The sequence below is a fragment of the Muscardinus avellanarius genome (assembly GCF_963383645.1).
Source record: "Muscardinus avellanarius genome assembly, chromosome: 6".
Classification (NCBI taxonomy): domain Eukaryota; kingdom Metazoa; phylum Chordata; class Mammalia; order Rodentia; family Gliridae; genus Muscardinus; species Muscardinus avellanarius.
Genome location: NC_137791.1, coordinates 98,338,905 through 98,365,941, shown reverse-complemented (window position 1 = coordinate 98,365,941; position 27,037 = coordinate 98,338,905). Strand labels below are relative to the sequence as shown.

Genomic DNA, 27,037 nt, shown 5'->3' with positions numbered 1-27,037 from the left:
TCAGCCTTCCAAGTATTGGGATTACAGGTGTGTACCACCACACTCAGCCTATTGTTTATTTTGAAACAGGTCTCAGTAAATTGAGGCTGGCCATGAACCTGCAATTCTGTTTCAAGTCTCCTAAGTACTGGAATTACAAGTTTGTGCTACCATGCCCAGTTTATCCCACCATGCCCAGTTTATCCATCTATCCCTCCCTCTCTTTTCTCTTTCTTTCTTTCTTTTCTTTCTTTCTTTCTTTCTTTCTTTCTTTCTTTCTTTCTTTCTTTCTTTCTTTCTTTCTTTCTTTCTTGGTGGTACTGGGAGTGGAACCCAGAAGCTTTCTACCTCTGGGCTATATTCCCAGACCTTTTTTATATTTTATTTGGAAACAGGGTCTCACTAAGTTGCTGAAAGCCTCACTAAGTAGCTGAGGCTGGCTTCGCCCAAGCGGGGGATTACAAGCGTGCGCCACCACGCCCGGCTATCCCTCCCTCCCTCCTTTCTTTCTTTCTTTTTTATTTTGTGGTACTGGGAATGAAACCCAGGGGCCTTCTACCTCCAGGCTATACTCTCAGCGTATTTTGTATTTTATTTAGAAAGAGGGTCTCTAAGTTACTGAGAGCCTCCTAAGTAGCTGAGGCTGGCTTCGAACCCGCAATCCTCCTGTCTCAGCCTAAATACCGGAATTATAAGTGTGCACCACCATGCACCACAGTTTATCCTTTTTTTTTTTTTTTTGCGGGGTTGGCGATGGAACCCAGGGGCATTTGATCTCCGAGCTACACCCCCTGCCCTATTTTTTATTCTTTATTTTGAAACCAGGTCTCACTGAGTTGCAGAGGGCCTCACTAAGTAGCTGAGGCTGTCGGTGAACCGCGATTCTCAGCTCTCAGCCTCCCAAATGCTGGGATTACAAGCATGCGCCTCCATGCCCAGCAGTTTATCTTTATATTATAGGTGTCCTATGCTTTTTCTGAGAAGATTTGTGTGAACTGAAAGTTGGATAAATCATCTTAAAATGGTTTGGAGCATATATTATGGGAGCATAAGTTGGAGGGGTTGGTTGTCAGTGGCAGGAAGGTTTTTTTGTTTGTTTTTGCGGTACTAGGGATGGAACCCAAGGACATTCTACCTTCAAACTACACCCCCAGCGCTATTTTATTATTCTTTATTTTGAAACAGGTTCTCACTGACTTGCAAAGGGCCTCACTAAGTAGCTGAGGCTGTCAGCAACACAATCCTCTGTCTCAGCCTCCCAAATGCTGGGATGATAAGCATGTGCCACCACACCCAGCAGCAGGAAGATTTATGAGTCAAGAGTTTTTTTCTTTCATGGCAAACCAAAAATTTACCTGCCATAACTGATTCTCATCACACTGCTATTTTCATGTAGGATATTTTCTCTATATGTACATGCCACCAAATGCTAGTTTTGAAGGTACCAGTAGGTAATAGGAAGAAAAATAACTGGGTTCTGGAGTCAAATAAATGTAGGAAAACTGGATTCACCCAAAAGATACAAATGTTTTTTTTTTTTTTTTTTTTTGGTGGTATTGGGGGTGGAACACAGAGGTTTTCTACCTCTGGGCTATACTCCCAGACCTTTTTTTAATATTTTATTTGGAAACAAGGTCTCACTAAGTTGCTGAAAGCCTCACTAAGTAGCTTGAGGCTGGCTTCGAACCTGTGTGATCCTCCTGTCTCAGCCTCCCAAGCGCGGGGATTACAAGCCTGCGCCACCACGCCCGGCACATATTTCTTTAATATGGACTTCTAGATGCACATGTGTACTGAACATAGTAAATCATTTAGGCATATAGTTTGTTTCCCAAACTTAATTGACCTCCCAAAGAACTAGCCTGATGTGGTGGCGCATGCTTGTAATCCCAGCTTTTGGGAGGCTGAGACAGGAGGATCGCTGTTTGCAGGCAGCTACTGTTCTAGAATAACTCAGAGCTGGGCGTGGGACGCACCCAGTATTTGGGAGGCTGAGACTGGAGGATCGCAGTGCGCAGACAGCCTCAGCTACTTAAGCCCTCTCCAACTCAGTGAGACCCTGTTTCAAAATAAAGAATAAAAAATAGGGCAGGGGGTATAGCTCAGAGGTCAAATGCCTCTGGGTTCCATCCCCAGACCTGAAAAAAAAAAAAAAAAAAGAATAACTCAGAAAAATCTTGGGAAGGAAACTACCAGACACTTTATAAATATTTTTTGCATTTAATTTTTATACATTTATAGGGGTGGTATCACTTTCTAGGTAAGGAAATTTAATCTCTCTCAGCATCATATAACACAGTAAATGATGGAGCCAGGATTAGAATCTAGGTCTTTATACCTGAAAGCTTATCCTGTTCCCACTATATTTTGCTTTTTCCACTTGTCATGCCTTTCGCACATGAGTGGCCCCTGGTATTTATTTTTTGTGGTTCTAAGGATCAAGCTGTAGTCCTTGTACATGCTAGGGAAGTGAACTACCACTGAGCTATTCTCCTGGCCCACAGGTGCCCCATTAAATATTTGAAAACAACTATCATGTCCCTGCTGACTCCTTCTCCACCCTACATACTCTGAGCATTCTTTTCTCCAGAGCAAATATTCCCATTTTATTTAATAATTTTTTAAGTAATGTAATTCTGTAATTATTCAGCTTTTTTTTTTTTTAAGCTTTGGTTGCCATTGTCATTAGATAGGCATCCAGGATTATACTCAGCATTGTAAGTAATAGTTGATCAGAGTGTAGTGGGTAGACTTTACCTGAGCTAAATGCTATTTTATATATTTATTTATTTGTTTATTTGCAGGACTGGGAATGGAACCCAGGGGCATTCTACATCTGAGCTATACCCCCAGCCCTATTTTTCTATTCTTTATTTTGAAACAGGGTCTCACTAAGTTGCAGAGGGCCTCACTAAATAGCTAAGGCTGTCAGCAAACTGCTATCAGTCCTGTCTCTGCCTCGTCAAGTACTGGGATTACAAGTATGCTGCCACCACACCTGGCTAAAACTTACTATTTTAGAGCATACAATTGAGTGACTTTTAGTATACTCACAAAGCTGTGCAACTTTCACCACTGTTGAATTCCAGAACTTGTTACTATTCCCAAAAGAAACTCCAATCCATTGACTATCACTCATTTCCTCCTCCTCCCAGCTCCATCCTCCCTCTTCCCTTCCCCCTCTCTCCTTCCCCCTCCCTTTCTCTCCCTCTTCCTGTTCTGGGAATTGAACCCACATCCTCACACAGGATAGGCTGTCTACTTTAAGCTATATCTCTTGTCCTTTTTAAACATTTTTATTTTGAGACAGAGTCTTTGTAAGTTACCCATGCTGACCTGCAAATTGAGATCCCCTGCCTTGTCTTCTAAGTAGCTAGATTACTAGTGTGGACCACCATGCTCGGCCCCTTTTATCTACTTTCTGTGTCTTACCATTTTATCTACTTTCTGTGTCTTACTTTCTGTTCTTACCATTTTGGTTAAGTGGAATCATAAAATACGTGGCTTTTTGTGTCTTCCTTCATTTAGCATGTTTTCAAGGTTTATCCACGCTGTGACATTTACACTATTCCTTGTTTATCCATTCTTTAGTTGAGCATTTGGATTGGTACCACCTTTTGTCTCTTATGAATAATGCTGCTGTGAATATTGATTTTGAAGTTTTTGGATGAACATATGTTTTCCTTTTCTTGGCCATATTCTAAGAGTGGAATTACTCCCAAGTGTTTAACTTGTTTAACTTTATAAAGTCTGTTTACATTGCTGGGGATGGAACCCAGGGGTATTCTACCTCCAAGCTACACTCCTAGCCCTATTTTATATTCCTTTTTTTTTTTTTTTTTGTGGTAATGGGGATGGAACCCTTCTACCTCTGGGCTATACTCCCAGACCTATTTTATATATTTTTTAAATTTGGAAACAGGTTCTCTGTTAAGCCAGCAAGGCGGGCTTCGAACCTGTGAGATCCTCCTGTCTCCGACTCCCAAGCACGGGGATTACAAGTGGGCACCACCACTCCTGGCCCTATTTTATATTCTTTATTTTGAAACAGGGTCTCACTAAGTTGTGGAGGTCTTCACTAAGTAACTGAGGCTAGCAATCCTCTGGTCTCCGCCTCCCGAATGCTGGGATTACAAGAGTGCATCACCACTGGGTAGCCTTTTTTTTTTTTTTTTTTTTGGTGGTACTGGGGATGGAATCCAGGGGCTTTCTATCTCTGGGCTACACTCCCAGACCTATTTTTATATTTTATTAGAAACAGGGTCTCACTAAGTTGCTGAGAGCCTCACTAAGTAGATGAGGCTGGCTTCGAACCTGTGAGATCTTCCTGTCTCAGCCTCCCAAGCACTGGGATTACAAGCTTGCGCCACAGGGCACCCGGCTGGCTGGCCATTTTTAATCTCTTCACATAAACAGATTTTCAAATCTTGCCCCCTTTTTTTTTTTTTTTTTTTTTTCAGTACTAGTGATGGAACCCAGGGGCATTTTACCTCTGAGTTACACTCCCAGCCCTATTTTTTATTTATTTTGAAACAGGGTCTCACTGATTTGCAAAGGGCCTCACTAAGTAGCTGAGGCCGTCTGCGAATCGCAATCCTCCTGTCTCAGCCTCCCAAATGCTGGGATTACTGCGCTTCCATTTTCTAATTGGATTATTTGTCTTTGTATTGTTATAGTATAATATTCTTTGTATATTCTAGATATCAATACCTTATGAGATACATAATATTCATGTTTTCTTCTATGCTGTGTATTATCTTTTCCCTTTGATAGACTCCTTTGAAGCAAAGTTTTTAATAGTGTAAAGTCTAAATTAGCTGGGCATGGTGGCACACACTTGTAATCCTATCATTTGGGAAGCTGAGATAGGATTGTGGTTCATAGACAGCCTCAGCTACTTAATGAGGAGGCCCTTTGCAACTCAGTGAGACTCTGCTTCAAAAAATAAAGAATAAAAAATAGGGCTGGGGTTAGCATGGAGGCAAAATGCCCCTGGGTTCCATCCCTAATACTGGCCAAAAAAAAATCTTTATACTAGGATTGCAATTTGCATTAGAAAAGCAGCAATGTTCATATACACCCTTGGCCTGTTTGTCTGTAATCAACTCCCATACATCATCCTTATGTTTATTTACATTTACAAATATTTAACATTTTTAGTTAAATTAGTTTTTGTTTGTCTATACTTTGGTCTGTGTACCTTTACTCTTAAGCTACCATGCTTGTAAAACAAATAATTTTAGTCCAATTTTCCCTATAGTGGGTATATTTACTAAGAAAGAAACAGTCTTGAGTTTCAACGAAAATATCTTTATTAATTTTTTTTTGTGTGTGTGTGTGGTACTAGGGGTGAAACCCAGAGGCTTTCTACCTCCGGTTATACTCCCAGCCCTATTTTTATATTTTATTTGGAAACAGGGTCTCACTAAGTTGTTGAGAGCCTCACTAAGTAGCTGAGGCTGGATTCGAACCTGCATGATCCTCCTGTCTCAGCCTCCCAAGCTCAAGGATTACAAGCGTGTGCCACCACGCCCGGCTTTATTAATGGCTTTTATTAGAATTTCTCATGAAAGAATCAACTAGAATGTATAAAACACATACATATCTCCTTATTATTTGAAATGAACTTAGCCGTGTGTGGTGGCACATGCCTGTAATCCCAGTATTCAGGAGGCTGATACAGGAAGATCTTGGTTCCTAGACAGCTTCTGCTACTACTTAGGCCCTTTGCAATTCAGTGAGACCTTGTTTCAAAATAAAGAATAAAAAGTAGGGCTGTGGGTATAGCTCAGAGATAGAATGCCCCTGGGTTCCATCCCCAGTACCCAAATAAATAAATAACTAAATAAATAAATATAAAATAAAATGAACTTAATATTCATTGTTGAAGGGGAAATTAGGGACTGGATTCAAGTCCCTTAATATTGTTTCCTCTGCTGCTATTGAGAATTAATACTAATTAAAAAGAAAATTATATGTAGTCAAAGGGTAATATATTTGTAAAATAGTTTCTGAATGACTATTTAGATTGTTTCCTCATCTACACTGCTAGCCTAGTGTAGAAGAAAGCTTAATATTACATCTATATTTATGGAGACTGCATTGCCTAATCAGTATTTGCTAATTAAAATTAGTATCAGCCTGGTAGGTGGCATACGCCTGTAATTCCAGTACTTGGGAGACTGAGTCAGGAGGATCTTTGCATCAAGGCCAGCCTGAACAACTTAGATCCAGTTTCAAAAATTAAAGTAGGGCTGGGAATGTGGGTTAGAAGTAAACACCCCTGGGTTCCCTCCCCAGTACCAAAAGAAGAAAATAAATGAGCACCAAGAAGCTTGTCATTTTAAGCCAGGCATGGTGGCCCAGGCTTGTAATCCCAGTACTTGGGAGGTTTAGATAGGAGGATTGCCAATTCTCAGACAGCCTCAGATACCTAGGGAGGCCCTCTAACTCTGTGAGACCCAGTTTCAAAATAAAGAATAAAAAATAGGGCTGGGGTGTAGCTCAGAGGTAGAATGCCCCTGGGTTCCATCCCCAGTACTGAAATAAATAAATAAATAAATAAATAAATAAATAAATAAATATTAAAAGTAGTGCTGGGGTGTAGCTAGGAGGTAGAATGTTCCTGGGTTCTTTCCTCAGTACCACACACAAAAACAGTTTGTCATTTTATTAATCTTTCTCCTTTTTTTAAAAAAAAAAATCTTTGGGAGATCAGTTAATACTGACACAAACCCTCTAAATCTCCAGTGCAAAGAGCAGATTGAGAATAGGAATGTTAGGGAAAATTGGTAGGAGTTGTCAGACTCTGCTGGGCCCCAGGAAGTTTTGTGGAACATAAAATCATAGATAAGTGAAATTTTCAGTATACTTTGAAATGTGGTGATCATGACTCAAGTTTAGTTTAGTTTTGTTCTTTACTGTGATTAGAATCAAACCCAGGGCATGGCACAATTAAGGCAAGTGTTCTTCTAGAAACCTGTACTCGTAGCCTTTAATTTATTTAATTTAATTTATTCTTATGAAGAAACTTTAAACTCAAACTGACTTAACCATCAAGAAGTTTTTTGTTTTTGTTTTGCAGTACTGGGGATCGAACTCTGGGGCACTCTACCTCTGAGCTACACCCACAGCCCTAGTTTTTATTCTTTTTTTTTTTGAAACAGGGTCTCACTGAGTAGCCGAGGCTGGCAGTGAAACTGTGATCCTCCTATCTCAGCCTCACAAATACTGGGATTACAAGCATGTACCACCACACCCAGCATCATAAAGTTTTATTGAGAGCTAGGCATCATGGCACATGCTTGTAATCCCAGCATTATAATGCCCCTGGGTTCTACTCCCAGTACCACACACACACAAAAAGTTTTATTGATCAATTTCTTTAATTTCCATTACCAGAGTCTTATGTCAAAAGCCTAACTCTAGTGCTCTAAACAAATCAAGTCTGGCTACTGGCCCCAAAATCCAAATGGAAAAAGTAATGGTGAAAAGCAGTAAAGGAATTTTAATCAGTATAGCTACATCAGAAAGACAAGAGAACTGTGTCCATAGCCCTATGCTGGGAATACTGACATGAGCTTTCAGATTATATAGACAGAGACCAAAAATGTGGGTAGTCAAGCAGTCTTGGCCAAACCGGTCTGGCTGATCATTATCCCAGAATTGGTGAAGCAGGGCCCCTGTCCACAATAAGAAAGTTGCCTAAGAGTAGTTTCAACTCATCACAAGATGTCTAGTCTATTGATCAGACCTGTTGTTCCTGGAATCCAGGGTGACTCAGGCCAAAGGAAGAGATGGAAAATGGAAGCACAGATGCCAAGTATTTTATCCAGCTTTTAGTTACTCATGGGCATTTGCAGGCCCAAGTGAAGAGTCCTGCCTATTTAGAGATAGATAGGTATATGTTTGTTTTTTTTTTTAAAGGTATAGTAGATCTTTTATTCATTTGCCCTTAAAATAGTCAAATTGGTACTAAGCAGAAAAGATCTTTCTACAATTAACAAACTAGGGGTTGTAATAAAACAGTTCAACAGGATGAAGGAATTCCACAATGTGTGAATTTTAGCTCTTCCCCTGAACAACTGACTTTTTCGTGTGTGTATATGTGTGTGTGGTACTGGGGATTGGACCCAGGAGCATTCTACCTCTGAGCTACACCAGGGTCTCATTAGGTTGATAAGAGTTTTACTGCTTGCTGAGGCTGTCCTCCAACCTGTGATATTTCTGTATCAGCATCTCATGTACCGGGATTACAAACGTGCACCACTATGCCCAGATTACAGTTAACTATTTATTTATTTATTTATTTATTTATTTATTTATTTATTTATTTATTTATTTATGGTGCTGGGGATGGGACCCAGAGACTTTCTACCTTTGGACTACACGCCCAGACCTAGGAAACAAGGTCTCATTAAGTTGCTTAGTGAGTACTAAGTAGCTGAGGCTGGCTTCGAATCTGCGCCATCCTCCTGTCTCAGCCTCCCAAGTACTGGGATTACAAGCGTGTGCCACCACGCCTGGCTTACAGTTAACTTTTTTTTTTTTTGGTGGTACTGGGGTTCCTGGAAGCCCTTCTACCTCCGGGCTACACTCCCAGACCTATTTTATATTTTTGAAACAGGGTCTCTTACGCCAGCGCGGCTGGCTTCGAACCTGTGTGATCCTCCTGTCTCCGCCTCCCAAGCACGGGGATTACAAGCGTGCGCCACCATGCCCGGCATACAGTTAACTTTTTAATATGCCCAGATTACAGTTAACTTTTTAATGGGTAAAACCTCCCAAATGCAGAAAATAGTAATAACCCTTCATTTTGCTTCTTTGTATTTTTTGCCTTTTTTTCTTTTTGTTACTGGGGATGGAACCCAGAGGTATCCTACCTCCAAGCTATACCCCCATCCCCATTTTATTGTTTGGAAACAGGGTCTCACTGTGTTGCTGAGAGCCTCCTTAAGTTATCAAGGATGGCTTTGAACCTGTGATCCTCTTGTCTCAGCCTCGGTTATTATGGTTTTTATTGTTTTCACGTATGGCTGTTCAGAAAATTAATTTATTGTACAACCTCTTAGTTTTATTTGCATTTTCTGCAAGGAGCCATTGGTAAAATTTGCCTGTATAAGCCTAAGTTAATAAAGCAGTTTAATTTGTATAACTATCACCACCTATTAGAATAGTTGGCAGTAATTTGCTGAATAACAACTCAAAAAGTTTGGTTTTATAGATTCTGCTGTACCAAGGTAATATTACTTGAAAGTAATGTGGTTCCTGTGTGTATGTTTTAGATGGATCAGAAGTTAGATATCTAAGTGTTTTATTCCCTTCTTAAGGGTTTCCAGTGATTTCAACATGGCTTAATTTTTGTTTTCATTAGAGGAACAAATTCTTTTATGTAGCACAGTGTTGGAATGCTCAAAAGACATGATAATGCAAATTCTTTGCTCTCTTAAACAATGGAATTTGGCTAAGAATGGCTCCATGGCTTGCAAAATATATCACTCTCAATATTATTACATCATGTTTTGTATACCAAGTATTGAGTAAGGCATTTTATGCCTGTTACATAATAATAATAATAATTATTATTATTATTTTTTTTTGCAGTACTAGGGATGGGACCTAGGGGCATTGTACTTCTGAGCTATGCTCCCAGCATATATTTTTATTCTTTATTTTGAAATGGTCTCACTGAGTTGCAAAGGGCCTCACTAACTAGAAGCTGAGGCTACCCACGAACCATGTCTCAGCTTCCAGAATGCTGGGATTACAAGAATGCACTACCATACCCGACTGTATGTTACATAATTTAATTTGTATAATTTTGAGTTACTGTTATCCCATTTTTATTGGGTAGAATATATATAACATAAAGCTTATGCTAATCATTTTAAGCATACAGTTCAGTGACATTAAGGACATTTACTATTGTGCAGTCATTGCCACCATTCATCTTTAGAAAATTTTCATCTTCAAGCCGTGCGTGGTGGCGCACGCTTGTAATCGCTGGGGAGGCGGAGACAGGAGGATCGTGCAGGTTTGAAGCCCATCCGCACTGGCTTGAGAGACCCTGTTTCCAAATAAAAAAGTATAAAAGTAGGTCTGGGAGTGTAGCCCGGAGGTAGAAGGGCTTCCAGGAACCCCAGTACCACCAAAAAAATAAATAAAAATAAAAATTAAAAATTAAATTAAAAAAAATTTTTCATCTTCAACAGTTGAAGCTGTGTACCCATTAAACAATAATTCTCTATTCCCATAACCACTGGTCTCTGACAACCATTATTCTGTTTTGTGTTTATAAACTTGACTCTGCTAATTATCTTAGATGAATGGAATTATATAATATTTGTCCTTTTGCATCTGGTTCATTTCACTTAGCATTATGTCTTCAAAGTTAATCTACAGTTATATGTGCATGTTATTTCTATTTTATATTAAAGGAAGCTAAACCTAAAGTCAGAGCTAATAGTGTATAATTAAGATTCACATAAAGCCTGAAAGTCAGATCTAAAGAAGAACATTTTATCTTATTTAACCTAGATAAAATAGATATTTGGTTTGGGGAAGAGAATACTTTTTAAGTATTTGAAAGGTTATTCTATATAACTCTGGGGGACATCATTAGAACAATAGGTATTTTTAAATTTTATTTTATTTATTTATTTTTTTGCGGGTCTGGGGATGGAACCCAGAGGCATTTGACCTCCGAGCTACACCCCCTGCCCAATTTTTTATTCTTTATTTTGAAACCGAGTCTCACTGAGTTGCAGAGGGCCTCACTAAGTAGCTGAGGCTGTCTGCGAACCGCGATCCTCCGGTCTCAGCCTCCCAAATGCTGGGATTACAAGCGTGCGCCACCACGCCCGGCTAGAACAATAGGTATTAATTAGAGGCAGACAGGTGTGTGTGTGTGTGTGTGTGTGTGTGTGTGTGTGTGTGTGTGTGTGTGTGTGTTTTCTACCTCAGGGCTATACTCCCAGACAGGGTCTCACTAAGTTACTGAGAGCTTCACTAAGTAACTGAGGCTGGCTTCAAACCTGTGCAATCCTCCTGTCTCAGCCTCCCAGGTGCTGGGATTACAAGCGTGTGCCACCATGCCCAGCCAAGATTTGAATTTTGAAAGCTACCACATATTATTATCATGCTTAGTGAATAAAAATCGGTTTAAGCCGGGCGTGGTGGCGCACGCTTGTAATCCCTGCGCTTGGGAGGCGGAAACAGGAGGATCACGCAGGTTCGAAGCCAGCCGTGCGCTGGCTTAGGAGACCCTGTTTCCAAAATGAAAATGTAAAAATAGGTCTGGGAGTGTAACCCCGAGGTAGAAGGGCTTCCAGGAACCCCAGTACCACCCCCCCAAAAAAAAAAATTGGTTTAAAGGATACTTTTAAAGGTCCTCAGTAATCCAATACTAATTTACTTTTTCTCTAGATTTACTTGCTTTTTCCAGGACACTTTATGAACATTCATGTGTTTTAGCTTTTGATATTCATTCTGCATACAGTACTGTTCTTCTCCCCTTCTGCTCCTCCTACCAAAATCTTACTTATTCAAGTCTCAACTCAGATTTTCTCTCTTTTATGAAATTCTCCTATATGTTATTCTTGGTTTACTTCTCCAGTGTTCATAACTGTTTATATATCCTTTCTCTCTCTCTCTCTCTCTCTCTCTCTCTTTTTTTTTTTTTTTTTTTTTGCAGGTCTGGAGATGGAACCCAGGGGCATTCGACCTCCAAGCTACAACCCCTTCCCTATTTTTTATTCTTTATTTTGAAACAGGGTCTAAGTTGCGGAGGGCCTCACTAAGTAGCTGAGACTGTCCGCGAACCACAATCCTGTGGTCTCAGCCTTCCTAATGCTGGGATTACAAGCATGCGCCACCACCTCCAGCTTCCTTTCTAAGAATATATTTAATGCACATTTTGCTTTAGGATATATTTAATACACATTTTGCTTTGATCTTTCTAGATTGTGAGCAGTTTAAGCAGGGGGGAGCGTATTATATTCATCTTCGTGGTGTGTGTGTGTGTGTGTGTGTGTGTGTGTGTGTGTGTGTGTTACCAGGGATAGAACCCAGGGGCTTTTACCTCTGGGCTACACTCCCAGACCTATTTTATATTTTATTTGGAAACAGGGTCTCACTAAGTTGCTCAGAGCCTAATTAAGTAGCTGAGGCTAGTTTTGAACCTGAGTGATCCTCCTGTGTTAGCCTCCCAAGTACTGGGATTAGAAGCCTGTGCCACCATGCCTGGCTATCTTTGTGGGGGTTTTTTGGGTCTGGGGATGGAACCCAAGGACATTCGGCCTCTGAGCTACACCCCCTGCCCTATTTTATTTTATTTTATTATTTTTTGTGGGTCTGGGGATGGAACCCAGGGGCATTCGACCTCTGAGCCACACCCCCTGCCCTATTTTTTATTCTTTATTTTGAAACAGGGTCTCACTAAGTTGTGGAGGGCCTCACTAAGTAGCTGAGGCTGTGAATCATGATCCTCTGTTTTCAGCCTCACAAATGCTGATATTGCAAGCTTGCACCACCACACCCGGCAGCATTTTATACATGAAATTTCACAAGTTTAACTTAAAAAGTTTATCAGATTTGCCTAAATAAATTTAGTTTGGAGGCAAAAAAGAAAAACATCTCTATTTTTCAGGAATATCAGATAAGGAACTCCACAGCTATACAGCTTACATTCCAGAGCCTTCTGAATCACTGGTTCTCTATTCCAAATTGCCCAGTGAACCTGTGCTTATGCCCTGATGAGACAGATGGGCTAGTTGACTTTTCCCCTTAAAGACCACTGCCTCTTTACCTTTATGCTAGAAACACCCATAACTCTATCTATAAATTAGTGTGGTTTCAACAACAATTTTTTTAAGACACATTTGTTACTAAATAGTGGAATTAAGTAGTATCTTAATGTAATTAATTGAGTTACACCATTTCTTATAGTAATGACTTAGCAAAGCATACTACATGTGTTAGTTTAAATAGGAAAAATGAACTTATAAAAGCTTACAGGTGCCATGCCGCCACACTTGTAATCCCAGCATTTGGGAGGCTGAGACAGGAGGATTGTGGTTCTCCGACAGCTTCAGCTGCTACTTAGTCCCTTTGCAACTCAGTGAGACCCTGTTTCAAAATAAAGAATATAAAATAGGGCTGGGGGTGTAGCTCTGAGGTAGAATGCCCCTGGGTTCTATCCCTAGTACTGCAAAACAACAACAACAAAAAAAAAAACTTACAGGTTTGTTTTGTTTGTTTGTTTGTTTGGTGGTACTAGGAATTAAATCCAGGAACCCAGCCATGTTTAGTCTGTCTGTCTGCTTGCTTGCTTTCTCTTTCTTTCTTTCTTTCTTTCTTTCTTTCTTTCTTTCTTTCTTTCTTTCTTTCTTTCCTTCTTTCTTTTCTCTCTTTTTCCCTTTCTCTCTTTCTCTCTTTCTGCGGCACTGGGATGGAACCCAGGGGCATTCTACCTCTGAGCTACACCCCCAGCCCTATTTTTTATTCTTTACTTTGGAACAGGGCCTAATACTTGAGTTGCAGGTCTCCCTAAGTAGTTGAGGATGTCCACAACCTGCAGTCTTCCTGTCTCAGCCTCCAAGTACTAGGATTACAAGTGTGTATCACCACACCAGGCTTGCTTACATTTGTGTGTGGGGGGGTACTAGGGATGGAACCCAGGGGCATTCTACCTCTGAGCTTCACCTCCAGACTAGTTTTTAGTCTTTATTTTTTGAAACAGGATCTCGCTGAGTTACAAAGGGCCTAAGTAGCTAAGGCTGTCTGTGAACTCAATCCTCAGGTGTCTGCCTCCTGAATTCTGGAATTATAAGCGTGCACCACCATGCCCGGCCTGCTTACAGGTTTTTAAGGCTTTAAATGTTACTTCTTATTTTGCCTGTCCTAAATCGTATCTTTGGGAATCTTTCATTTTAGAATCTAAATTATGGAGAAAATAAACAGCTTTAGGAACAAAGTAGTTTAAGAGAAAGCTTTAAGCTACATCTTTAAATTAGGAGCTGCTCAAAAATGCAATACACAGAGTTTGTGAAATGTAAGGAATGATAGATGCAAAATACTATATAATAATACTATGATATCTGATATGAAATTTTTGGAATTATTCTGAAAGCTAAGGTGAAACAGTATTTAGTTAAAAACTAGAAATTTAGTGTTGGTTGTCTGTCTCAGTGGTAGAATACTTACCTAAGGAGGCACAATGTCCTGGATTCCATCTCCAGTACTACAAAAAGGTTTAGACTTCGTGAGGATGAATCTAACCATCTCTGCAAACTTCTGCAGTTTACTCTATGGAAACCTTTCTCATGCACAGACCTTCACTGGTCCATTCAGGAGCATGTATTCTTTATTTTGAACAGGGTCTCACTGAGTAGTTGAGGCTGACTGCAAACCTCGGTCTTCCTGTCTCCATCTTCCAAGTATACTAGGATTACAAGTGTGTGTCACTGTACCTGGCTACGATTTTGTTTTGCAGTTGGCAAGGTTTAGGAGAAGAAAGGAACATTGAAGCTTTTATGATGGTTGTATTGAAGTCTAACCCAAGGAATTTTTAATTCATTTTTAGCAATGATATCGGGCACTAAAGTGTAATCGTTTTAAGGGCACAGCTTCTGGAGCAGTATTGGTTTTGCCACTTAATACCTCTGTCACTTTGGACAAGTCACTTACCTCACTGTGTCTCTTAAAATAGGAATTGTCAGCAGGGCATGGTGGTGTACGATGGTAATCCCAGCTGAGACCAGAAGATCGATTGGAGGCTGAGACTGGAGGATTGATCGTGATTAGCAGACAGCCTCAGCTACTTAGGCCCTCTGCAACTTAGTGAGACCCTGCTTCAAAATAAAGAATAAAAAATAGGGCAGGGGGTGTAGCTTGGAGGTCAGATGCCTCTGGGTTCCATCCCCAGACCCATTTAAAAAAAATGGGGATTGTCATACTTCTTTGTGAGAGTATGGGTGTATGTGTGGTAGTGGGGATAGAACCCAGGGACATTCTACCTCTGAGCTACACCCCCCAGTCCTATGTTTTGTTCTTTATTTTGAAACAGACTCTCAGTGAGTTGCAAAGAGCCTCACTAAGTAGCCGATTGCGAACTGCGATCCTCCTGTCCCAGCCTCCCAAATGCTGGGATTACAAGCATGCGCTACCACGCTAGGCTGTCATACTTCTTAATCATAGGTTTATTATAAAACTTGAAAGAATTAATACAGATAGCTACTGAAACAGCACAATGCTTGGTGTGTAATAAGCACTTGATAATAAAACTAATTTCTATTTCTACACTAAGAAACCTTATTAATTATAAAGAAATATATCATGATAGTTTCTAATTATTAAATTTTATTAAATTTTAGTTTTAGGCAAACCAAGGATATTTTTGCTATTGAAAGTTTTTTAAAACCTATAATATTTTTATTTATTTATTTGTTTAGCTGTACTAGGGGTTGAACTCAGGGGCGCATTCTACCTCAAAGCTACATCCCCAACCTTATTTTTTATTCTTTATTTTGAAATAGGATTCCACTAAGTAGCTGAGACTGGCCACAAACCCGATCCTCCTGTCTCAGCCTTTCAAGTACTAGGATTACAAACGTGCACTACCATGCCTGACTGGAGTCTCCTTTTTTGATAGAAAAATTCTAAGTGTCCACAAAGATTCTTTGTTAAAACACCTGTCTTCTCTATTTTGTACTTAATGGGGCTGCCTAATATAGTCTTACTAGAAATATTAAAGGAAGGTTTTGAGCCGGGCGTGGTGGCGCACGCTTGTAATCCCAGCATTCGGGAGGCTGAGACCTGGAGGATCGCGGTTCGCGGACAGCCTCAGCTACTTAGTGAGGCCCTCTGCAACTCAGTGAGATCCTGTTTCAAAATAAAGAATAAAAAATAGGGCAGGGGGTGTAGCCCGGAGGTCAAATGCCCCTGGGTTCCATCCCCAGACCCGCAAAAAAAAAAAAAAAAGGAAGGTTTTCATGAATAATTGATATTTGAGCCGAGACCCAGTCATAATAAAAATGAGTTGAAAGCCAGGCGAAGTGGTGCACGCTTGTAATCCCAGCATTTGGGAGGCTGAGACAGGAGGATCGCAGTTCGCGTACAGCCTCAGCTACTTAGTGAGGCCCTCTGCATCTCAGTGAGACCCTGTTTCAAAATAAAGAATAAAAAATAGGGCAGGGGGTGTAGCTCGGAGGTCGAATGCCCCTGGGTTCCATCGCCAAACCCGCAAAAAAAATAAAATAAAAATGAGTTGAGACACATGCATAGGAATACTCAACAACAACATACTCTAGGAGAGACCAAGAAGGTGGCGGCCAGTATTTAGGAGAGGAAAACAGATCTAACCATATCCACCTTGAATTTTTGAAGAAATCTCCCCAAAAGTAGACTGTTCCTGCCCCACATGCTCAGGAACTCTGGACAACATACTATGTCAGAAAAAGTTTCACGGAGATGGACCAAGATGGCTGTAGCGGTGGCGGCCAGTATTTGGGAGAGGCAGATCCAATCCAATCCACCTTGAATTTTTGAAGAAATCTTCCCAAAAATAGACTGCTCTCACCACACATGTGCAAGAATTCTGGACAACATACTATGTAAGAAAAAATGTCAGCTGGGTGTGGTGGCGCACACTTGAAATCCTAGCATTTGGGAGGCTGAAACCTGAGGATCGTGGTTCGAAGACAACCTCAGCTACTTAGTGAGGCCCTCTGCAACTCAGTGAGACCTGTTTAAAAATAAAGAAAAAATAGGGCAGGGGGTGTAGCTCGGAGGTCGAATGCCCCTGGGTTCCATCCCTAGACCCACAAAAAAAAAAAAAAAAAGAAAGAAAGAAAAGGAAAGAAAACTGTCGATGAGAGGGACCAAGATGGTGGCGGCCACGGGCGCCAGTGTGACCACAGCCACAGCAACAATAGCTGTCAGTGGCCAAATAGGACAGGTATTCCTCTGAGAAACCCTGGACATCAAATTTTGGTTTAATGTCTGATCGGGACAATATATAGAGACATTTATAGCCATGATTTCCTTACTAAAATATAAGAGAGACAGACCAAGATGGTGGAGATGGCAGCAGCAGCAGTGGCCAGTATTCGGGAGAGGTAGATAAAACCAATCCAACCCGCCTTGAACTGTTGCAAAAATCTCCCGAAAAAAAGACTATTCCTGCCCCACATGCTCAGGAAATTCTGGACAACATACTATGTAAGAAAAATGCTCAGGAGGAAGGCCAAGATGGCTGTGGCAGCAACAGCCAGTATCGAGAAGAGGCAGGTAAATTAATTCTAATCTACCCTGAACTTTTGAGAAAATCTCCCTGAAAGTAGACTGCACCTGCCCCACATGCTCAGGAACTCTGGACAACATACTATGTAAGAAAAATGTTCAGGGCGTGTCAGATGGAGCCCCACATAGTCGGGTTGGTCAGCACCGCTCCTAGAGAGCCAAGGGCGTTCCTGGCTGCCCCGCTCCTCTCCATAGCGCTGGTGCTGGGTGTGCCTGGAGCAGCGGAACCCGCTCTCTGTGGTGAAACTGTAGGCCTCTACTCTTGGCAGAGAAATGAAACACATTGCTACTAAGTACTTGGGCCCCCAACTCCTGCAAAAGACACGTACTGTTTTCTTTTATTAAAAAATATTGAAGAGGGAGGAAGATGGCGGCAGCTGCACTTGCAGCTGTAGCTGCAGCGGTGACCACGGCCAAAGCAGTGATGGTTAGCAGTGGCTGAATAGGATATGCATCCCCTTGAGAAACCCTGGACAACAGATTTTGATTCAATAGCTAATTGGGACAACATACAGAAACATTTCCAGCCATGACTTCCTATCTGAAATATAGGAGAGAGAGTGAAAAATGGCAGAATTAGAGGCAGCGTGGCTCCCGCCATTGCAAGAAAAGTGATTTTTGGAGGGATAACCCAGAAGAGATCAGCACAGGAATACTTAACAACAACATACTCTAGGAGAGACCAAGAAGGCGGCGGTGGTGGCCAGTATTCAAGAGAGGAAGACAGATCCAACCATATCCACCTTGAATTTTTGAAGAAATCTCCCCAAAAGTAGACTGTTCCTGCTCCACATGCTCAGGAACTTTGAACAGCATACTATGTAAGAAAAAGTTTTGCGGAGAAGGACCAAGATGGTGGCAGCGGCAGTGGCCAGTATTTAGGAGAGGCAGACAGATCCAGTCCAGTCCACCTTGAATTTTTGAAAACATCTCCCCAAAAGTAGACTGCTCTTGCCGCACATGTACTGGAATTCCAGACAACACACTACGTAAGAAAAATGTCCAGAGCAAGTCGGAGGGAGCTCTGCCTATATTGTTGGGCCGATTTGGTGTCCCGGTAGACCTCAGCTCTTGGCCACTGTGTTCCTCTGCGCTGCGCTGGGGGTCAGGGTGTGCTTGGAGCAGTGGATTTTGCTCTCCATGGTGAGGCTTAGAGCCTCTGCTTTCAGTGGGGAGATAAAATCCATTGCTGCTAGGATATTGGGCTCTCAGCTTCTGCAAATGACACATGCTGTTTCTCCTACTAAAATGTGTGTGTGTGTGTGTGTGTGTGTGTGTGTGTGTGTGTGTAGTAGTAGTAGTAGTAGTAGTAGTAGTAGTAATAGTAGTAGTTTACAGAGGTTCCTTTTTTCCCTCCATATATATATATAAACGTCATGCCCACAGTGACAGGAACCAGAGCCTGCCAGGCAGCGAGGCCAGGTCTGGAGCCAGAGAGGCCAGACCCGAGCCTGTTGCGCGGCAGGCCTGGAACTGGGGCCTGCTTCACAGCAAAGGGCCAGTGGGTTTCTTCATCTGTGTGGCCAGGAAGCAATAGAAGTTGCCGCTGCCTCACCTAATCTCTCAGCAGATTTCCAGATCCAAGTGACCTCTATTAAAAAAAATTGGTTGTGATGCCGGGCGTGGTGGCGCACGCTTGTAATCCTCGCGCTTGGGGACCTATTTTATACTTTTTATTTGGAAACAGGGCCTCTTAAGCCAGTGCAGCTGGCTTGGAACCTGCGCCATCCTCCTGTCTCCGCCTCCCAAGCACAGGGATTACAAGCGTGTGCCACTACGCCCGGATCAGATGCTTTTCTTAATGTGCAAAATATTAGGGAGAAATGGATAACAGGAGTAACTCTAGATGAAGAAGGGACCCTATAGAGGAGCAATGAAGGTGACATATCTGAGGGGATCAGAGGGAGGATAAGGAAAACTCTTTAAAGTACATGATGTACTTAAACATATCAAAAGTCAATCATGAAGCCAAGCATGGGTAGGAGGGAGGGGGAGGAAAGTGGTTAGATATTGGGTAGGGGCTGATTGGGTGATGTGTGCATGTATATCTCCATAAGTTTTTTATTCCATTGAGATGTATGACTACAGTGCACCAATGAAAATTTATAAAATAAATAAAAACCACAGATAAAGAGCTTTCAAACAAAAAGAAAAAAAAAATGAGTTGAGTGAAATTAGGCAGAATAGGGTAAGGCGAGCAGAGTGGATGATTTTGTTTTAGGCAGGGGAACAGCATACACAAATGACCTGGCCTTTCCAGGAATAGAAATTGCTTTGGTATGGCTGTTATTTAGATTTGGATGGGGGAGGAAGGTGAGAAATGAGGCTAAAGAAGTGCTGCAACAGATCATCCATGCTCTCAAGGGCATGGAGACCATTTTTGGAAGAAACTGTACCCTAAAGGCAAAAGAAACTCACACAGAGCTGGGCGTGGTGGTACACACTTGTAATCCCTGCATTTGGGAGGCTAAGACAGGAGGATCACACAGGTTCGAAGCCAGCCTCAGCTACTAAGTGAGGCTCTCGACAACTTAGTGAGACCCTGTTTCCAAATAAAACATAAAAAAAATAGGTCTGGAAGTATAGCCCAGAGGTATGAAAGCCTCTGGGTTCCACCCCCAGTACCACCAAAAAAAAAAAAAAAAAAAAGAAACTCATGCAGAATTTTTTATCAGAGAAGTATTAATAAGAGTCAGATTTGTATTGTAGAAAACAATTTGGCAGCAATGTATAGAATGGATTGAAAGGGAATAAAACCTTTCAGTTTTGAAATGTAACAAGATTTTTCTTTTTCAAAATCATTTTGGCTGTGTGTGTGTGTTACTGGGGATTGAACCTAGTGGTGTTCCATTTCTAAGCTATATCCAGCCCAATTTTTTTTTTTTTTAAGACAGGTCTCACTACTTTTCTGAGGACCTTGCTAAGTTACTAAGCTGACCTTGATACCTGTGATCATGATCCTCCCATCTCAGCTTCCCACCCAAGTACTGGGCTTTTTTGGTCTCTGGCATTGGCATATTTATATAAATTTTAGGCCCAGTTTGGCAGTTTTGTTTTTGTTTTTTGCAGTATTGGGAATAGAACCCAGGGGCATTCTACCTCTGAGCTATACCTCCAGCCCTAATTTATTCCCTCCCTTCTTTTCCTTCCTTGCTTCCTTTCCCTCCCTCCCCCTCTTCCTTCCTTCCTTCCTTTCTTTCTTTCTTTCTTTCTTTCTTTCTTTCTTTCTTTCTTTCTTTCTTTCTTTCTTTCTTTCTTTCTTCTCTTTTGGTACTGGTGATGTAACCCAGGGGCTTTTCTACCTCCAGGCTATCCTCCCAGGCCTATTTTATACTTTATTTGGAAACAGGGTCTTACTAGGTTGCTGAGAGCCTCATTAAGTAGCTGAGGCTGGCTTCGAACCTGTGCAATCCTCCTGTCTCAGCCTCCCAAATGAAGCATGTGCCACCATGCCGGGCTGAAGCTGTACATGAACCCTGATCCTCCTGTCTCAGCCTTCCAAATGCTGAGATAAGAAGTGTACACCACCATGTATGCCCAGCTCAGTTCGTCAGTTTTTATAAATACCTGCTGAAGTTTTTTAGGGATTGTTGCTCAGTTTGGAGGAATCAGTATCTTGATGATATTGAAGATTCAGATCTATAAACATGTATAGTTTTTCATTTAAATCTGCTTTATTTTTCCTTTAGCAATGTTTTATAGTTTTCAGTATATATCTCATACTTCATTAAATTTTTTCTAAGTATATTTTTAATGTTATTTTGAATGCAATTGTTATTTTCATATTTAGATTATTAGTTGATAGTATAAATAAATATGTGGTATTTTGCTTAATAAACTTATATCTTATGACCTTGTTACTTATTTTTTATTTTTATTATTTTGCGGTACTGGGAATGGAATCCAGGGGCATTCTACCTCAGAGTTACACCCCCAGCCTGATTTTTATTCTTTATTTGGAAACAGGTCTCACTGAGTTGCAGAGAGCCTCACTAAGTATCTGAGGCTGTCCATGAACCGTGATCCTCCTGTCTCAGCCTCCCAAATGCTGGAATTACAAATGTGCGCCACCATGCTGAGCCTAAACACATTTATTATACTAATTTTTCCCCTTGTGGGGCAGATTCTTGCAAGTAACTTTTTATATACAGAATCATGTTTTTTGTGAATGAAATAGTTTTACTTCTTTCCTTACATGCTAGATGCCTTTAATTTCTTTGTCTTGCCTCACTGCATGTGCTAGACACTTCAGTATGGCATTAATAGAAATGATGAAAGCATACCTCCTTACTTTATTCCCAGTCTTGGAAGAAAGCATTTAGTCTTTCACTCTTAGGTCTGTTTTTCTAAAAGTTTAAGTAAGATTGGCATTTTTCCCCCCTGATGGTGGATTAATAAGTAAAAGTAACTGAGCTGAGCATGGTGGTGCACGCTTGTAATCCTTGTACTTGGGAGGGGAAGACAAGAGGATCGCACAGGTTCGAAGCCAGCCTCCAGCCTCGCTGGTTTAAGAGACCCTGTTTCCAAATAAAAAAGTATAAAAATAGGTCTGGGAGTGTAGCCTGGAGGTAGAAGGGTTTCCAGGAACACCAGTACCCCCACCCCCCCACACACATAGTAAAAGCAACTGAAACTTTATGGGAAGTTTTAAAATTTCTTATTTAATATTTCTTTTTTTGTGGTAATGGGAATGGAACCCAGGGGCATTCTACCTCTGAGCAACACCCCCAGCCCTATTTTTTAGTCTTTTTTACTTTTGAAACAGGGTGTCGCTGAGTTGCGAAGGGCCTGAGTAGCTGAGACTGTCCAGAACCACAATCCTCCGCTCTCCACCTGCGAAATGCTGGAATTACAAGCCACCACACAGAGCATGGCCCTCTTTTTTTTTTTTTTTTTTTGTTTCCTTTGCAGTACTGAGGATGAAACCCAGGACCATTCTACCCCCCAGCTACAGTCCCAGCCCAATTTTTTATTCATTATTTTGAAACAGGGTCTCACTGTGTTGAAAGGGGCCTCACTAAGTAAAACTTAATAAAACATAAAATAGCTCTGGGATTGTAGCCAGTACCACACACATACACACACGAAAAAACCAGATGTTGTATGTCTGCCTATAATCCCAGTACTTGGGAGGCTGAGACAAGAGGATCACAGGTTTAAGGCCATCTGCAGCAATTTAGTGAGAACCTCAGCAATTTAGCAAGACCCTGTTTCAAAGTAAAAGGGGGGGGGCTGGGCGGGGTGCCACATGCTTGTAAATCCCAGCATTTGGGAGGCGGAGACAGGAGGATCCCAGTTCATGGACAGCCTCAGCTCTTAGGCCTTTTGCAATTTAGCGAGACCTTGTTTCAAAATAAAGAATAAAAAAATAGGGCTGGGAGTGTAGTTCAGAGGTAGAATGCCCCTGGGTTCCATCTCCAGTACTGCAGGAAGAAAAAAGAACAAAAAACCAAAGGGCTGGTGATGTAGCTTGAAGGTAGGATGCTCGCTCCTGGGTTCAACCCCCAGTACCAACAAAAAAAGACAAAAAGTTGATTGATAATGTTCATGCGTTCTCTACTTACTAATTTTTCATATAGTGATTAAGAATCAGCTCTTGAAGCTTTCAAAAAAATTTCTGATGTCTATTTTTCTTTTCAACATTTATATTTTTTAATTGTTATCTCTTCTAGATGTATTGAAATGTTTGTCTTTGTGACTTTGAATCTAAGAAGTTTCGTTTAGATCTTATTTTTTTTTGGTCCAGATTATCTCTGCCTTTTAAGTAGAGTCCATACCCATTCAAGTTATTAATTATAGTTGTTTTTGTCTGTTATTTTGCTGTTTGTTTTTATTTTGATCCAGTTGTTCCTGTTCTTTGTTCTTTTTTGTGTTCTCAGTTTAATGAATTATTTCAGTCATATTCTGTACATTTTGGGGGCTGTAATTGTGAGCCAAGAAGTTATATTTTTTCTTTTTTTTAGTGAGCAGTTACCCTGTTTCATTTTATGTGTGTATCTATATTATATCTATATTAGGGTGAACGTTCAATTTCCTGCTAGATCCTGCTAACCACTTTAGCTAAAGTAGAGTTCTGGTTCACACTAACTCCTTTCAGACAGGGTGTAAGATCTTCTTTTAGGACTCACTGATGGGGACAGAGACAGGGGAGGCAATATGTCCTATTTCCAGATGACGCCTTTTGTGGATGTGGAAGCATAGCTCCCCACTGAACCTCCATGACTTAATTTTAGTATTACTAGGATAATGAGGTGCAGGCAAGTTGCTCCCTGTGCTTTTATATGCTGCTGTGAGGAAGGAACATTTTCTGTTCCCAGTCTGAAGAGTAAATATAAGAAAAGAGAGGAAAGTCATTTATAAAGATAGGACTTGGTGACAGATTATCGTTAAGAATAAGAAATTTTTATAAAGGAAAATCCAAAATTACAGGCAAGATTTTATCTTTTGTAATTGAAAGAATTATAGTGACATTGACGAAAAAGAAGAAAGATGCCACAGGAGATTCATAATGATGACAGGTGTGTGTGTGTGTGTGTGTGTGTGTGTGTGTGTGTGTGTGTGTGAGTGACGCAGGGGCATTCTACCTCTGAGCTGTGCTCCCAACCCTATTTTGTTATTCTTTATTTTGAAATAGGGTTTCACCAAGTTGCAGAGAGCTTCACAAAGTAGCTGAGGCTGGCCACAAACCTAGACTCTGTCTCAGCCTCCCAAGTACTGGAATTATAAGCATGTGTCTCCATGCCTAGCCTGATGACAGTGTTTTAATTTAACTGATTTTGAATTACTGATGTTTTATTCATTTATTTTATACTAATTTCTGTGTTTTGTGGGGCATACTGGGTATTGAACCCAAGGATATTCTACCACCCCAGCCCTTTTTTATTTTTTGTCTTTAGAACAGGGTCTCACTAGGTTGCCGAGGCTACTCTCAAACCTGTAACCCTCCTGTCCCAGCTTGGGATTACAGCTGGGATTACAGCGTGTGCTACCATGCCCAGCTTAGTATCTATATTTTTATTTTATCCTATTTTTTTAAATTTGTTGATCTATTCTTATTGGTGCATTGTTATCATATATATATATATATATATATATATATATATATTTTTTTTTTTTTTTTTTTTTTTTTTTTTTTTGCGGGTTTGGGGATAGAACCCAGGGGCATTTGACCTCCGAGCTACACCCCCTGCCCTATTTTTTATTCTTTATTTTGAAACAGGGTTTCACTAAGTAGCTGAGGCTGTCCACGAACTGCGATCCTCAGGTCTCAGCCTTCAGAATGCTGGGATTACAAGCGTGCACCCCACTCCCGCCTTTGTAGTCATACATCTTAATGGGGTACAAGGTGGCAGAGGCACACATGCACACATCACTCATTTAGCCCTTTCTCACTTCCTACCCCATTCCCTCCCCTCCCTTCTTCTCATGTTCAGCTTAATGATTTATATGTTTGTGAATGTACATTATGAACGTTAGAGAATTTTTCTCTTCCTTTCTCCCATCCTCCTCAGTTAGGTCACCTTATTTTCTCATCTAAGGTTTCTCCTTCTTCACCTAGCGTTCCTCCTATGACCCATTTTCTCCCTAACTTTCACATATTAGGGAGAACATACAATTTTTTACTTTTTGTGACTAACTTACCTCAGTGTAATGTTCTCCAGTTCCATCTATTTTCCTGCAAATGACATAATTTGTTCTTCTTTATGGGTTTCTGTATTTTGATTTATTTATTTACTTATTTTTTGGTGATACTGGGGATGGAACTCAGAGTCATTCTACCTCTGAGCTGCATCTCCAGCCCTATTTTTTATTATTTATTTTGAAACAGGTTCTCATTAAATTGCAAAGGGCCTCACTAGCTGAGGCTGTCCTCAAACCTGTGATCCTCCTGTTTCAGCCTCCCAAATGCTGAGATTATAAGCATGCACCACCACACCCAGCTTTCTTTATACATATATATGTGTGTGTACATATATATATATATACACATATTTGTGTGTACATATTTTATATATGTATTCATACATATATTTTATATATGTATAATATATACAGTATATATATATGTATGTATATATACATTTTTTTGGTACTAAGGATAGAACCCAAGGCTATTCTAACTGAGCTACAACCTCAGCCCTATTTTTATTCTTTATTTTGAAACAGGGTCTTACTGAGTTGTAAAGGGCCTCACTAAGTAGCTGAGGCTGTCCTCAAATCTCCTGTCCTCCCATTTGAGCCTCCCAAATGCTGGGATTATAATCATGCGCCACCATGCCCAGCTGGTGTCTATATTTTTAAAAATGCTAAAAGTACCTTACAACTTTCTTAAAACAACTTCAAGTTTTATAATTTATAGCACCATATAATTTACTCTTCGTTATATAATCTATAGGCCATAAGATTCAAAGAATTCCTTGTATACTTCAATGAATGTATTATATTTAAACCACCAAACCATTGCCACACCTTTTAATACCATCTAATTTTAGAGCATTTATCATAATACTCAAAAGAAAACTCACTTCCAGTCCTAGGCAGTTTAAAGTGGGGTGCTGAAATAGAGATTTGTTGTAGAGCATTTGCAGCATTTAGATTGGAAAGAGAATGAGCACTATTGATTTCATTTTAAATTGTTTTTCATAAATATCTATTTATGAAAATAAATAGATAAACATTTAGGTATTTATGAAATATCTATTTATGAAAAACAATTTAGTAGAAAAATGATTTAGTATTTTATACCTATTTAGTATGTTTTTCCAAATGAATATGTATTGTGTACTAAAGAAATGGTCATTTACCCCGTTTGTCTTGGTTATCTTGATCAAAGCTAAATGTGAGTGACATCAAAGAGAGGGGAAAAAGAGATGAAAAAGGTAGATATTACAACTAAAAGGAGTTTATCTATTCTTGTATGTAGATTTATTTATTTAAAGATGCACACCAGATGCCGGGCGTGGTGGCACACGCATGTAATCCCTGTATCTGGGAGGCTGAGACAGGAGGATCGCACAGGTTCAAAGCCAGCCTCAGCTACTTAGTGAGGCTCTCAGCAACTTAGTGAGACCCTGGTTCCAAATAAATATAAAAATAGGTAGAAAGCCTCTGGGTTCTACCCCCAGTAGCCCCCCCACACACACACTACTAATAAAGATGTACACCAGAATAGCACTTGATGTTATTGCCCTAATTTGATTTACGTGAAATGTAAAATTATTATTTCCTTGTCTTATTGAGCTATCTAGCTCTGTGGATACCAAAGTATAATTGTGTTTCCTTCATGAATTCCACTTAAAATATCTTAATTTGAAAAATATCTTGGTTAGATATCAAATAACTTCACATTTTTCATCTAGAGTCACACTTGAAATAATTATTAACCAACATAACCTGAATTAGTCTGAGAAAAAGCTGTAAAGTAGGAAATTTAAATATATTTCTCCTCTGTCTTCTGTTCACTTTTTCTCTTAAGTATATCTTTATGAGGAGTTTATAAAATGCTGTTTAAATTTCTTTTCTAAAATGGAAGTAGCCTGGCATGGTGATGCTTTTTTTGGTGTGTGTGGTACTGGGGTTCCTGGAAACACTTTTACCTCCGGGCTACACTCTGGGACCTATTTTTATATTTTTATATAAAGCCAGTGAGGCTGGCTTCGAACCTTCGCAATCCTCCTGTCTCCGCCTCCGAAGCATGGGGATCACAAGCGTACGCCACCACGCCCTGCGGCTTTGGTGCATGTTTGTAATCCTAGTACTT

The 27,037-nt window shown here is 40.4% G+C and overlaps 1 protein-coding gene across 2 annotated transcripts in view; it reads left to right on the top strand.

Annotated features, from left to right (window-relative positions):
- SLAIN2 (SLAIN motif family member 2) overlaps positions 1-27,037 on the top strand; it is a gene marked incomplete at both ends in the record, with an annotated part of 88,086 nt that overhangs the window by 2,935 nt on the left and 58,114 nt on the right. The window lies entirely within an intron of this gene.